This window comes from Grammomys surdaster, unplaced genomic scaffold, assembly GCF_004785775.1.
Source record: "Grammomys surdaster isolate TR1022 unplaced genomic scaffold, NIH_TR_1.0 125354, whole genome shotgun sequence".
Lineage (NCBI taxonomy): Eukaryota > Metazoa > Chordata > Mammalia > Rodentia > Muridae > Grammomys > Grammomys surdaster.
Genome location: NW_021620226.1, coordinates 22,078 through 36,178, shown reverse-complemented (window position 1 = coordinate 36,178; position 14,101 = coordinate 22,078).

Sequence of the window (14,101 nt, the reverse complement as noted above, 5' to 3'; positions counted from 1 at the left end):
ACTGAGGACCCTAAAAGATGGAGTATTTGGTGCAGAAGTGGTTCAGATAGCTCCAGATTTCTGCACATACCTGTCATTTCTTGTAGACAAAACCACACACAGGACCCACATGATATTAAGCCATCGGCACCCTGTAGTGGTCCTGCTCTATGCTGAAGATCTATAGGCTATAACCGTTGCTTGGAGGAAGAATAGGCATTTACCTCAATGGTGTAGCCCACGCTCTGGTAAACAACCTCTCACAAGCATAATGAAATTCACTGAAGTGAGCACACGCACGCACAAATAAAAGTAGAAAATAAAATCTTAAATTATTAAAACTTCACAAAAATGATCGCATAGATGAAAATGTCATAATGTGTACTAATTTTATAGCTTGTTGCTATGACAAAACACCCTGGCAGAAGCAACATAGTGGAGACGTTTATTTGGTTTATAATTCCCAGTTACAATTCCTCAATGCAAGGAAATCACGATAGATACACAAGAAAGCCAGTCACGTCACAGCCAAGAGCAGAGAGAGAATACATGCATGCATGTTTGCTTGCTTGTTCTGATGGATTTCTCTACTCTTACACACTTCAGGATGCCCTGCCTAGGGAATGGTGCCACCCACAGTGGGTTAGGTCTCCTCACACCAATTAACTTAGTTAAAACAATTCCTAATTGAGACTCTCTTCCCAGGTGAATCTAGGTTGTATCAAGCTGGAGATTAAAGCTACTCGTCGTATAATAAAACCTATTATTATGTATAATTACTGATAATGCATGCCAATAAATAACTTTTAAAACCATGCATATACATTTCTAAAATGCACAGGTGCTGATAGCATTTTTCAGCCTTTCTGTAGAATTAGATGAATGTGAATTTTTGAACCATACTCTACTTGCCTTTCTCATGAGGCAGTTGCCCAGAGTTTGTCCCATTTTTTTGAGATGGAGTACCTGAAGTTCAGTCCCTTGTCTGAAGTCACATGCTCCATAGACAATGGAGCAGCTGAAACTGGAACAAGGGTCAGCTGAGGTCATAGCATGGGCTCTTTAAGCCTGTTCCTTTGGAACCCCATCAGAGTCATCCCCAAAGGAGGAAACTGAGGACAGATGAGGCCACACCCTGCCCCTTGCCATCCCAGGAGCTCTTCTGTTCAAACCTTACTTCTGACCTCCCTCTCTCTGGCCACACCTCAGCCTCTTCCTCATCACAGCCAGTCTAAGGTGGTTAACCTGGTCTCATTTGCCTTCCATGTTGAGCCCAGACTGTACCACCCTTCACGTGGCAGGGCTGGGAATGGCCTTCCTCCTATTGACCAGTCCCACCTGAGTTTTGGAAAACTTTCCAGCCTAAGCCACTGTTCCCCATGGTTTCAATGTCCTCTACTCTACTCTTCACCCTTTCCCCAGGAATCTGAAACCACCACTCAGAATTCTGTCCACTCCTGGGGCATGAGAACCCAGACCCTACCTCCTCTCCAGGAGATGGCTTCCTCCATTACCCTCTTCATCTGCTTCCTTCCACCAGAGTTTAAACCTAGTCAAGGGTCATTAAGTCCCTCTATGGTTTTTACTCCACCTGCATGCCTTTTCCATTTCCTCTCCTCCTTCTTCTCTTCAGGCATGTCCTGGATACCTTTATGTCAACTGGACACGAGTCATTTGGGAAGAAGGACTCTCAAGTGAGAAAATAGCCCCATAAGATTTGCCCAAAGACAGGTCTGTTTGGGTTTTTTTTTTCCTTAACTAGTGATTGATGTGGGAGGATCCAGAGTGCTGTGAGTGGTGCCACCCCTGGTCACGTAACCTTGCCATTGTGCATAAGGAAGCAGGCTGAGCAAGCAGTGGAGACCAAGATTGTGAGCAGCATTCCGCCAGAGCCTCTGTATCAGTTCCTCCTTCCGGGTCCCTGCCCTGAGTTCCTGCTCTATCTTCCCACAGTGATGGACTTACAAGCCATAAGTGTTGAAATAAATCCTTCCCTCCCCAAGTTGCTTTTGGTCATGGGGTTTTGTCACATCAGTAGAAATCATAAGACAACTCAGAACCTGGTACCTTGCTTACTCAATCCCTTTCCTCCTCAACCTTCTGTGCCCTACCCCCACAACCACCCCACCACCACCACCCCAACAACAAGGGGTATCAGAGTTCTTATGTCGAGACAAAGACATCTGTCCATCATCCCCAACCTCTGGCACCATCACATGCCAAAGACCAAACTGGCCAGCCATTGACTTGACTGTCTCTCTCCTCTCCACCTGCTGAGTAAGAGTCCCGGGACCAGGCTGCTCCATACCAGGCTGGGCAGACCCTTCTGAGACTCTGTGAGACATGGCTGAGTACCACTCCTTCCATCCATTGTGACACAAGCAGCCACAGATGATACAAACTGTGCTGAGATGCCGTGAAAGGTTACTTGCGGTCCTGACTTGAATGTCATGTGATTCTCACCCATCGAAAAATTGTCCTCTATTGGTTTTGTTCAAAAATCTACCCTTGCTGAGACTGTTCCTAGTATGGTAGATTTGAAGACTGTGGTTTGCCTGCTGCTGTATACCCGTCTTAACACCCTCCCCTGGTTCTTTTGTCCTGAGGGAAAACCAAACTTCTTAGCCCAGGAGAGCCTATGGGACTTGCAGGGCCATTAGCCCAGCCTTTTGTCTGCCCACCCTCACCTATGATCAAAGCCATGTTGGATGGTTCATGGTTTGGCATCTGGCTCTCCTACATCCGTTCATCATACTTGACCCCTTCATCCTTCCTCATCTCCTCTTCCCTTTCCCTCTGACAACAAATACCCACCAGAGCCTTTCTTTCAGCTGTTCCCAGCTCCCTGTTCCTCCCTCCAACTTGGGCCCTCCCATCACCCATAAAATATACCCACCCTAATCTTTTTACAGTTGTTGGACTCTAAGGTCCAAACCGGGGGACGCACTCCCATAGAAACACTCACAGACAGGGGATTCGCTGCAGAAGCATGAGGTTTATTGATAATAACCAGTGCACTGGGGTTCCCTCACACGCAGGCAAGAGGAACCCTGAGCCAAAGCTAAGAGCGGTCTTTATATCATTTCCACAGAATTTACAAGGGCAGTTCTACAATCATCTCTTTAAACAATAACCACAAAGGTTGACTTCAACTGCCATTCTCAGGCCCGGTTCCTAGGTAACTAAGATTTGCATATTATCTTTATAACAATGAGTGTTAGCTAAGAGGCTTCTGCTTGCCCAGGTTTATTACATTAAGGGCCCAGCTTCCTAATTACCTCTTATCTTGGGCCAGTCCTCTGGAATGTGCAAGTCTTTGGAATGTGTTTCTCCCAGGATGTGTCCTGAGGCAGTTAATTTTTGAGTCAAAACTGAAACCTGAGATTCTTTCAACTTTTTAAACTGAGACCTGAAATTCCTACACAGTCACAAGACCAGAACCTCAGTCATGAGATGACAAGCACCCTTGGGGACCCCTTGTAATAGAATGAATCGCATCCCATTTTCTCCCAAAATGTAGGATGAGCCTTCAACCCCTGGCACCTCAGAATGAGGCTTCATTTGGAAGTAAGATCGTTGCAAATGCAGTCATCTCAGAGGAGGTCACACTGGAGTTAAGGAAGTGACCAACACAATGACATATTTACAAGAGAGAGCTAACAAAGGTACAGGAAGAAGCCGTGTGAAGACGAGGCACAGCCTGGGGACACGCAGCCACAGCCGAGGAGTACTTGGGAACCAAACGAGTTGGAACAGGCAAGACAAGGTCCTCCCTGGAGCCTTGGTGCCCAGGAGCTGGTGATGGTAGTCCTTGTGCTCCTGCTATACCATGACTTCAAACCCCTGGTCCTCAGTGTTATAAAAGAAGTTTCTATTGGGCTGAGCCACCAGATTCCTGACACTTTGTTGCCAGAGCCCAAGCAGACAAATTGGCCCTTGGATACAATAGAGACCCATGTCCCCAAACAGCTGGCCACTCCATTAGGGACCCTCCTGCTGTGGAGGGAAAGGAGGGCTCCTAGGTACAGATACCCTGTGCTACACTGGACAGGTCTAATCCAGAATGAGAGACAATTTCCCCTGTAAACCTTGGCGCTGGATGAGACCTTCAGGGGATGTCAGTGAGGCTGCCCTCAACCCTTCTCATGCCTCAAGGCCTCCCTGAACCAGCCCTTGGCTCCTGAGACCTGATTTCCAAGTGAGCTCTTCATCAGTGTGCTTAAATCTGGTTTCTTCTCTCATCTGCCCCAGAGTGAGGAGGATCATAATGAATCATAATGAGTCACAAGCAGGTGCCAGGGGTCGGGGACAAAAGAGGCCTCAGGCCCTGGGGCACAAAACCAGATGGACAATTGAGCTTCGGAAGAAAACCTCCAAGCCAAGCTTCAGAGCCACCAAGGCAGAGCAAGAAGCTACAGTTTTTCTGCTTCTGGTTTTGTTTCCTTTTGTTTAGTTGATTTTTAGCATAATAACCATGCCCCGCCCCATAAGCTTCGGGACCTCTTATTTCCCAATTTGAATATATCTCCCAACTGAAAGATCTCTGTGTGAATTTGACCTCGGACAAGTGCTGTTGCCACCTCCCCTCCAACCCCCAGCTCTTCATCTTTCCTGTTCTTGATAGTTTGCTTGGATACCTCCTGGCTGAGTGACTTAGGACAAATATGCTCAACCTCTTTGAGCCCAGGCCTTAGAGTGAAGGGATGGATAGTCTCCACCTGTGGTTCCTATGGGACTGTAAACCAGACAATGACATCAAGTGTTATGTCTCACAACCCATCTTCACTCCAATAATGGGAGAGAGCTCCTTTTGCTCTGAGCAAAAATGATCCCATCTATACCGCCGCTGAATAGCTAGCCCTGCTCCCAGCCATCCCCTCCCCTCCCCCCGCCCCGTCTCCCTCAATGGCTAGCTCACTCTCCCCTTCTCAGCCAGGCAGACAGTTACAGGTTGAATGGGAAATGTGTTCCGCAGTCTCACAGGTTGAATACTTGGTCCCCAATTGCGGTTGCCACTTGAGAAAGTTCTGGAAACTTTGTTACTGAGGATGAGCCCTTGAAGGGCTTGATGGATGATGGATGGTCATCACTTGAAGATGATCATCCCCAGCGCCTCCTTCCTGTTTCCTGTCTCCCGTGAGGTGAACAGCCTCCCCCATGGTGCTCTGTCCAAGCTTGGCTGACCTAGCAGCCCTGAGCTGAACTTTCCCAAAACGTAAATCAAAACGATCCTTTCTTGTCCTCTTGGGTATTTTGGTTACAATGTTGCTGAAGTAACAGACCTCAGCTGGGAATCCAAGACTGATAGATAACAATTTAATGAACTCCTTTTCCATGTTCATTGAGGGCAGTTAATTGGCCCAGAAGGCCATAGGGTTGATGGACAGCCAGCCCGAGCCAGGCCTGTCACAGTGCTAGCAGCCCTGGCTCAATAACGCTGCCAGCTCTCTTATTGAGGATCGATCATAGTAACATGGGGTTGGGGGTGCGCTCAGGGTGACCAAGAGGCCAGGGCTGGAGATAGCTGGAGACATTTCCTCTGCTTATAAAGTAAATGCCCCTTGCAAGGGGGTCATGTGAGCCCATGGTGTGCAGCATCTGAACACCATCTTTAGGGATCAGAGGGACTCAGACTCTAGACAGAGCTCCCTAGACATCTGCTTCTTAAGAATCTGCCGGGGTTGGCAAGATGTTTCGACACATACAGATGCTTTCCATCAAGTCTGATGACCTGAGTTTGACACTGGGACCCACATGGTAGAAGAGAGTAGCTATCCTCTAACCTCCACACACACGCCTACACATGTGCCTGCATACAGTAAATTAATTAATCAATAAATTAATTAAAATGTAATTAAGCCATGTTTTAGAGCAACTGGACCCTTCTTCACCTACTACTACCCACTAAAGCCTGTGACCTCTCCATCCTCCCTCCAGAATTCCTGGAAGAGTTTTCCTTCCTGTGTCTACCTCATCCTGGAGAGGCCAGCTGTGTCAGTTTCCTCTGGCTGCCATGACAGATTATCACACAATTAAGGACGTAGACTTGAAGAGGGAGATGACTTGCATGGCATGCTCAGGCTTGTCCCCAGCAACACACACACACGCACACACACACACACACACACACACACACATACACCTTTTAAGTAAGATCATACTTGCAGGGTCCAGAGTTAAGATTTCAGTGTCTCTTTTCTATATACCCTTATTTTTATTTGATGTATATGGATATGTCTGTGTACCATGATGTATGTAGTGCCTACAGAGACAAGAAGAAAGCATCAGATTCCCTGGGACTGGAGTTATAGATGATTCTGAGCTACCTCATAGGTGTGAAGAATCAAACTTGGATCCCCTGCAAGAGTAGGTAATACTCTCCACTGATGTCTCTCCAGCCCCCCAGAAACTCTTTTATAGAGACACAACTCAACCAAACCAAAGCATGACGTAGCACACTTACGAGCTTGACAAGCGTTGACATCTTTGGAACATCCTTGGTTTTCCCTACTCATCTAGAGATTAAGCACAGGACAAGATGATGAGAGACAATGCCTTGGGGAGTACACTCACTGCTTCTCATAGTCACAACTTACAAAGGACTCAGTTTAGCTCACAGTTCAGGGGATTCAGAGGGCACAGTAGCTGTGGCTCTGTCTACAGTTGCAGTTTGGTGTACCTTAGTAGAGCAGGAAGCAAGGCATCTGGGACAGAGGTAGGACCAGGCTCTAAGCTCCAAAGCTCCTGTCGTGGTGTGAGAAATGTTCTCCATAGTCTTGTGCATTTGAACACTTGGTCCTCAGCCGGTGGTGCCATTCGGGGAGGTTATGAAACCCTTAGGAAGTTAAGCCTTGCTGGAGGAAGTTATGTCACTCTGAACCACCTTTGAAGTTATATGACCCAGCCCCACTCTGTGTCTCTATCTCTGTCTCTCTGTCTCTCTGCCTCTCTGTCTTTGTCTCTCCTCTGTCTGTCTCTGTCTCTGTCTCTCCCTCTCCCTCTCCCTCTCCCTCTCCCTCTCCCTCTCCCTCTCCCTCTCCCTCTCCCTCTCCCTCTCCCTCTCCCTCTCCCTCTCCCTCTCCCTCTCCCTCTCTCTCTCTCTCTCTCTCTCTCTCTCTCGTGTGTGTGTGTGTGTGTGTGTGTGTGTGTGTACATGTATGAAATGTGATCAGCCAGCTTCCTGCCCCTGCCACCATGCTAGCCGTTGCCATGTCTTCTTCCCCATCAGGAGCAACTCTGTGTTGCTGGAGCTCTCAGCCAAAATAATCCTCTTCTCCATTAAGTTGCTTTGTCAGGGTATTTTATCACTGCGACAGAAAAGTAACTCATTCTTACGCATCTTCCATGGTGCACTTCTTCTATGCTAGACTCTACCTCCTAAAGGGTCTACAAACACAGTGCCACCTGTTGGGGACATAGTGTTCAAATACATGAGCCTAAGGGGACATTTCACATTCAAAACCATAGCAGGGAGACATGTGCCAGTAAACAGGATGGTAAATTCAGTTGTGATAAACACAGCAGCTCGGGCAAAAGAGGACCCTAGGGGATGGCAAGGAGAGTTTCCGGAAAGGGCCCTGGAGGCGATTCCTTGGCTGCAAACATAGAGGTGTGTTCCAGCATGAGATGCAGCATCTGGAGAGGGGAACCAGCTGCTGTCGCCCAAAGCTGCCAGACAGGGGATTGTTCAAAGCCTGAGAATAAGTTGTTTGGGGCCTTCCACATGCTAGACACAGGGCTGGGTCTTCCAGAACCCTGAGGCTCAGCCCAGTCACTGCTTGCTGCTGCCACTCATGATACAACACATGGTAGCTGTGGCCTGTATCCTCTCCTCATCCTGAAAGGATCCAATCAGTATGTACAAAGTGTCTACCTCTCCACATGCCTATGTGGGCCAGCAGGGGTGTGTAAACAGACCCCGCAGCCTGGCCCAGCATCTGCTTGTCCCCATGTCTTGAAGATGGTACATTATTTAAGGTTCAATATAGAAAGAGACTCCATAAGATACCTCTGTGTGTGATAGTATATATCTCATATGTGAGATTTCGGACGAGAATGTGAAGGCCATGAGGTCTCATGGTCTGAAACTGGAGACCCAAGAAAGATAGGTGTGTAAAAGTCATGAGTATGAAGCCCTAAACTAGGGAAGTTTGAAACCAGGGAGGCCACTCTTCTACAAGTCCAAGGACCCAAGCTCCAAGAATTCTAGTGTCTGCGTCCAGGGGGAGGTAGACAACCCAGGTAGCAGCAGAGCCAATCCCTCCTTTCTCTGCCATTTGCTTCTGCTACAACAACCCTCAAGGGCCGGGGAATGCCTAGTCATGTTGGTCAGGGTAGTCCCCTTTACTCAGTCCTCCAGTTCAAATATTGGTCTCTCCCTAACGCATCCTCACAGACACCCAGACCCAATGGATGTCAGCTTGCTGTGTGACAGTTATACTCCATGTCAATTTGTCTGGGTTTGGAATAACCTAAGAGACACATCTCTGGGCACGACGGGTTTTTGTAAAGAGGTTTCACTGGAGGGAGCAGATCCTTCCTGAGTATGGGTGGCACGGTCTCATGGCTGTGCCAGGCTGAATGCAAAGGAGAGAGCCGCTGAGCACCAACGTCCATCCCTGATTCCTGACTGCAGAGAGTGTGGCCGACCGTCTCACGTTCCCACCACCGTGCCTTTCCTGTCATGATGCGCTGTGTCCTCTCAGAACTGACATGAATCCATCCTCTCCTAGGGTTTTTTTTTAAAGTATAGAATAGAGTTTATTCAGGGCCTGGGGAAGGGAGTTCAGAGGGTAGTAGAGACAGAGAAAGGCAGAGAGAGGGGGAGAGTAGAGGCCAGCCTTGAGCATGTGGAGAGAGGGGGAAGGTAATGGGGAGAGGGGTGAGGGGAAGGGAAAAGCCCAAGAGATCAAGAAATGAAGAGTCTCTTAGGGTTTATGTTTTTCTGAATATTTGATCACAGTGGTGAGAAAAGCAGCTAACCCTGGGTGTCCCGTAGCCTGGTCAGGTTGACTTCAACAATCAGCTGTCAGCAACATAAGTCCCTTCCCATTTTGTCCATAGTGAACATCATCCCCGCATCTTCCAGGGCTCAGGAAGAACCTGCCATGCTCATGTCTCCTCACTTCCAAGGGCCACTGTGTCCATCTGAGACCCTCTCTAGCCTCCCAAGGATTCTGGCAGAACTTGCCTTCTTGTCTGGGCCCACCAGCCATCCTGCTCCCATTTCCTCCTGTGGATTCCTCATCAGCGGGCTCCTCCCTCCCAGGCCAGACTGCAGCATCCTTCCCCAGAGCCCACGGCAGGATACAGTTGTGGGTGTCAGGCTCTTACCTGAGACACGTGAGGAAATTACAACACGGGACCAAAACTGCTTAAAATAGAAGAGCGGAAATCACTGCTCTCAAATTGTCCCTCAGGTGCTCAGTGCTCACGGTAACATCAGCATCAGACTCCCTGTGCTTCCCCCCCACCTCCCTCTCTCTTTTTCTCTTCCTCCCCTCATTCTCTATCTTTCCTCTCCCTACTCCCCACCCCACATCCCAACTCCATGAGCTCAGGCTTCATGAGGATGCTTTTCGTTTCAGTGTGACTTTATCATCCAACAGGAAGTTACCCCAGCTGTCTCAACCACTTTCTTCCTTGGCCTCCCTTTCTACCATGGAAAGACCCACTACAGGGTGGCAAGACTCAGTGGATAAAGGAACCTGGAGCTGACTTCAATCCTGGGGACCCACGTGGTGGAAGGAGATAACTGAAGAAGATAACTGACTCCTTGTCCTCTGACCTCACGCGCATGTGCGCGCACACACACACACACTCACACACGTACACAAAGAAATGAATAAAAAGTATAATTTAATGTTTTTAAAAGGCTCAGGGCAGGCTTCACACAAGCACTCAGCACCTTCATCCCAGGAGTCCCTTATATGACCATCTTCTGGATCCAGTTCTTAGCCTGCTCAGAAAATCTCTCTCCTTCTGGACCTGATGTCTGTAACCCCAGCACTCAGAACACTGAGTCTGGAGAACTGCAGTTAGTTCTGGTAAATCCAGGCTGCAGAAATGTATCTGAGAGCTAAGCATAGTGGCAAATGCCTTTTATCCTGGCGCTTTGAGGCAGAGGCTGGCAGGTTTCTGTGAGTTCCAGGATAACCAGGGCTACCTGGTAAGGCACTATCTCAAAAAGGAAAAGGAAAGGCTATCTGAAACAACAGCCTACTTCCCACTCTCATTCACAGTTCTCCAAGAACACACAAACTGTTCTTCAAAGTGAACCCCAGGAAAGAAGGGCTCCAAGTTTCTGTGTGCACATCCATTTGGGGCCCATGTCTTCTACAAGTTGAACTGCCCTGACATGCTATGTGGCCAGAATAAGTTAATTTCTGTCTCTGGGTCATCTTTTTCCTGTGGACAGAGGCTCATCTGAGCCGTGCCTTGTACAGTGTTTCAGAATTGACATGAATCGGTTATATGTGCTGAGGCCTGGGGACACTGGTGTTTCTTACAGCCATGGCAGCTATCGTGAGGGGTAGCTGCATGGTGGTGTGTTGTTACCGCCCGACATGCGTCCATGGCTCCCTGTGAATCTCGGAGCCTTCTTTTGTGAAGACATTTTACAAAAACCAATGCCCTGGGGGCTGGTTCCATCAGCTGAGAGTTCATGCTGCTCTTTCAGAGGGACTCAAGGTTGAATCTCAGAACCCATGCCAGACAACTCACAAACCACCTGTTGTGATCAGCTCCACCAGATCCCACGCTTCTTCTGGCCTCGGCAGGTACCCACGATCATATGCACAAGCCTGCACTCAGATCAACACATCAATAGTTGATGATGATCATAAATAATAATAATAATCAATAAAAGCCAACTCCATCTCTCCCTGGCCAGGTCCCATACATCTTTGTCCCCCGAGTCATAAACAGGCTGACGACACATGCATTCACCTACATGCACATAAGCACTCACCTGCATGCATACATGTACTTACACAGGCATGCATCTACACACATGCACACACACAAACACACACACACACACACACACACTATGGTGCTTGCTACTTGATCCCCAAAACCCTATGAGAAGAGAACAGGAAACCTCAGCCCCGGAGCCCAGCTGCCCAGCACCCAGCACTGGCCTTGAGACGTGTCAACCTCAGCTGTCCATCAGCGGGTGTCAGGCACAGGGTTTCTGCTGGCTGCCAGTTGACCTGGTGACCCTCTGAACATGGTCTACATGAGAAAAAGAGGCCTAGGGAGAGCAGGTGCTCGTGTGTGTGCACACACACACGTGTGCCTGTGAGTTTGCAGGCTGCTGGGTTCCCTGACCATCTGCGTATGTACACAACGGTGTGTACAAATGTCTGTGGGTGTGCAGGAGTACACTCTGTGGGTGGCATGTGTGACATACGTGTGCACGTTCACACACACCCTTCCTCCACGTGAGCGTCTGGCATGCATCTCCAGGCATCTGATTTATTAACCAGGACAATACAAGGAGAGTGCGCCTATTATTTCTGGTGTCCGCATCAATTCCTGACAGCTTTGTGGAATTGAAATATCTTATTTAATGTGAGTAAGAATCATTTTAAATATCAACTGTGACACCCAAGGACTCCAACCAAAAAGGGCATCGTGTGTTCCACCAAGCGCGGGAAACGACGCAGCTCTCGTTAGGCAATTATTTGCTAGCTTTCTTGTCTCTTGTCTCTTAAAAATCCAATTATCTGTGGAGGTCCCTCCCCCCTATGGCTATGCTGGTCATTCTCTTCCAACCCTCCTCTTCATCTAGGAAGACTACACTAAGGGGCTGGGTCTCACCTGGGTTAAAATCAGGGACGCAGCCTTACAAACATCAGGAGAGCAGTGAATTCTTGACGTGGCTTTCTGCCCAACCCCAAACCTCTTCCCTTCATCCTTCTGCCCCTCAGTTCCTATGGGTCAGCTAACTGAGAAAAAGCAAAGCCCTCTCTATCCAGAAAAGTACCTACAGTCCTCAGCCGTGACAAAGCCCAAGGCAGCTCTGGATGGGCGGTGAGAGGACCTCTAAACAGCCACAGGGCAGGGGCCCAGTTTGCCTGATTATAAAGAGAGGGAGCAGACGTTTGAATTTGCTCTCGTATGCGTATAGAAGTTTCAAACACATGTTTGAGAAGCTCCTAGCTGTGAGCTTCTCCACATGTGGATTACAGGTCATCAGTGACTGGCAGCTGAGGTATAAGAAGCGTGGCACCACCTACTATATGTTTTCTCTTTCGTTCTTTGAGTTTTGATTCATGTGGGAAAACTCTTATAATAAAATAAGCGAACCTTTGAAGAGACTGGAGCTGGGTGGATCCATGCGTGCAGAGCCAGGCTCAGGCTCCGCTTCCTTGAGAATCAAAGGAAAGTGACTAGGCTAAGGGTTTAGAAGCCAGGCAAGGAAGTCTGAGCTCTCCTGGCTCTTAGAACAAAGATCAATTATTCTTGGTCCTCCCTTCTGAGTCTCCCATGTCCATCCAGAACCTTCTACCGGTGACCCTTACATTTGCTCTCTGATTCAACAGGCTTTCATGTGGAAGCTGTCCTGTACCTGGAGGTGTTCACATCTATGATGGCCACCTTCGGGCCCATTTTATAGATAGGGAGACTGAGGAGTGAAAGCTTCCGTAGCTCATCCAAATGAACAGAAGTGAAAGTCTAGCCTGCATCTCCACTTCAGGAGAGTCCTGGCACTGTTCTCCCTCACCACATTTTCTCTTGATGTGGCAGGGGCCAATGGGAGCTGTTCATTCATGACATTTCAATCATGATTGCTCCTAATGGTCTTGACTGGCTCTTCTGGTTCCTTGCTGGCCAAGTGGCCACCGGTGGATGGAGCTCTGTGTGTGTGTGTGTGTGTGTGTGTGTGTGTGTGTGTGTGTGTGTCCTGGAAGCCATAGCAGGGGACATGATGACAATAACAAATATGGTTATTGTCATTACTGGGGCTGCTTATAGTGCGTGCTGAGTTTGCAAGCCAAGACACTGACTAACCGGCTCCCTCCCATCCCAGGCAGGGGTGACATGAGCTGCTTTCTGCTGCTGTGAATAGGGCTCCCCTGGTAGAGAGGCAATGAGTAGAAGTGTTACTTTAAATAATGGTCCCTCCAAGCCTGAAATAGGTCTCCCAGGCTGGAGCAGTAGCGTACAGGCAGTCAGCGAGAGGAAGGCAGCAGGAGTGCCTGAGACAGAGCTATACCCGCACTGCTGGGCCAGGGAGAGCACCTACCCTCCACTACAGGAAACAGAAGGGCATCCCCCAAAGGTCAGAGAACACAACAACAGCCTGTGTCCTTCCTCATGACTCCAGGTGGAGCCTGGGGCTGTCTGACTGAAGAGAACGTGAACTTCAGTCTTCGGCAGACACTGGGTTTCCTTAAAGTTTAAATTTCGCCACACATCACTGACATTGGCAAACAAATTCAGCTTGAACGAGTCCCTGGTGCCTTTTTTGTAATGTGAACTTAAATTCTATGCACAAAGTAGCACTTTTTAAATTTTATCTGTAAAATAAAAGGGACTTGTGTACATGATAAAGATGATTCCAGTGGCATAGAAAGACATACAATCAAAGAAGCACACATGTCCCTCCCCCAATTTCAGCCCTGGACTCTTCTCCCAAAAGAGAAATAATACAATATACCATCTCCAAAATATCTGTGCACCTGTGTGTGTGTGTGTGTGTGTGTGTGTGTGTGTGCTCACAGGCAATCACACATGCACATACAAATGAGTATTAGTATACACCTACACATGCAAATATATATGTATATATACACATATTTGTGTGTGTGTGTGTATATATATATATATGTGTGTGTGTGTGTGTGTGTGTGTGTGCTGTTTCGACTTACTCAAATGATATAATACCAAATAATGTCCTAACATGCATTATTTTTTTAACTTGGGAATGGGGGACCAGTCTGGGTTGTTTTTATTGGGTCAGTTTGCATAATCTAGCCATTAAAGATCTGATAACATTCCACCAAACAGCAACACTCAGGAATACATAGTATCCTTGCTCCTACTGTCAGCTCGGAGGTTGTTAGCCCCACACACAACCTTGTACTTGTATTTTGATTCATGTAACTCTCCTGTC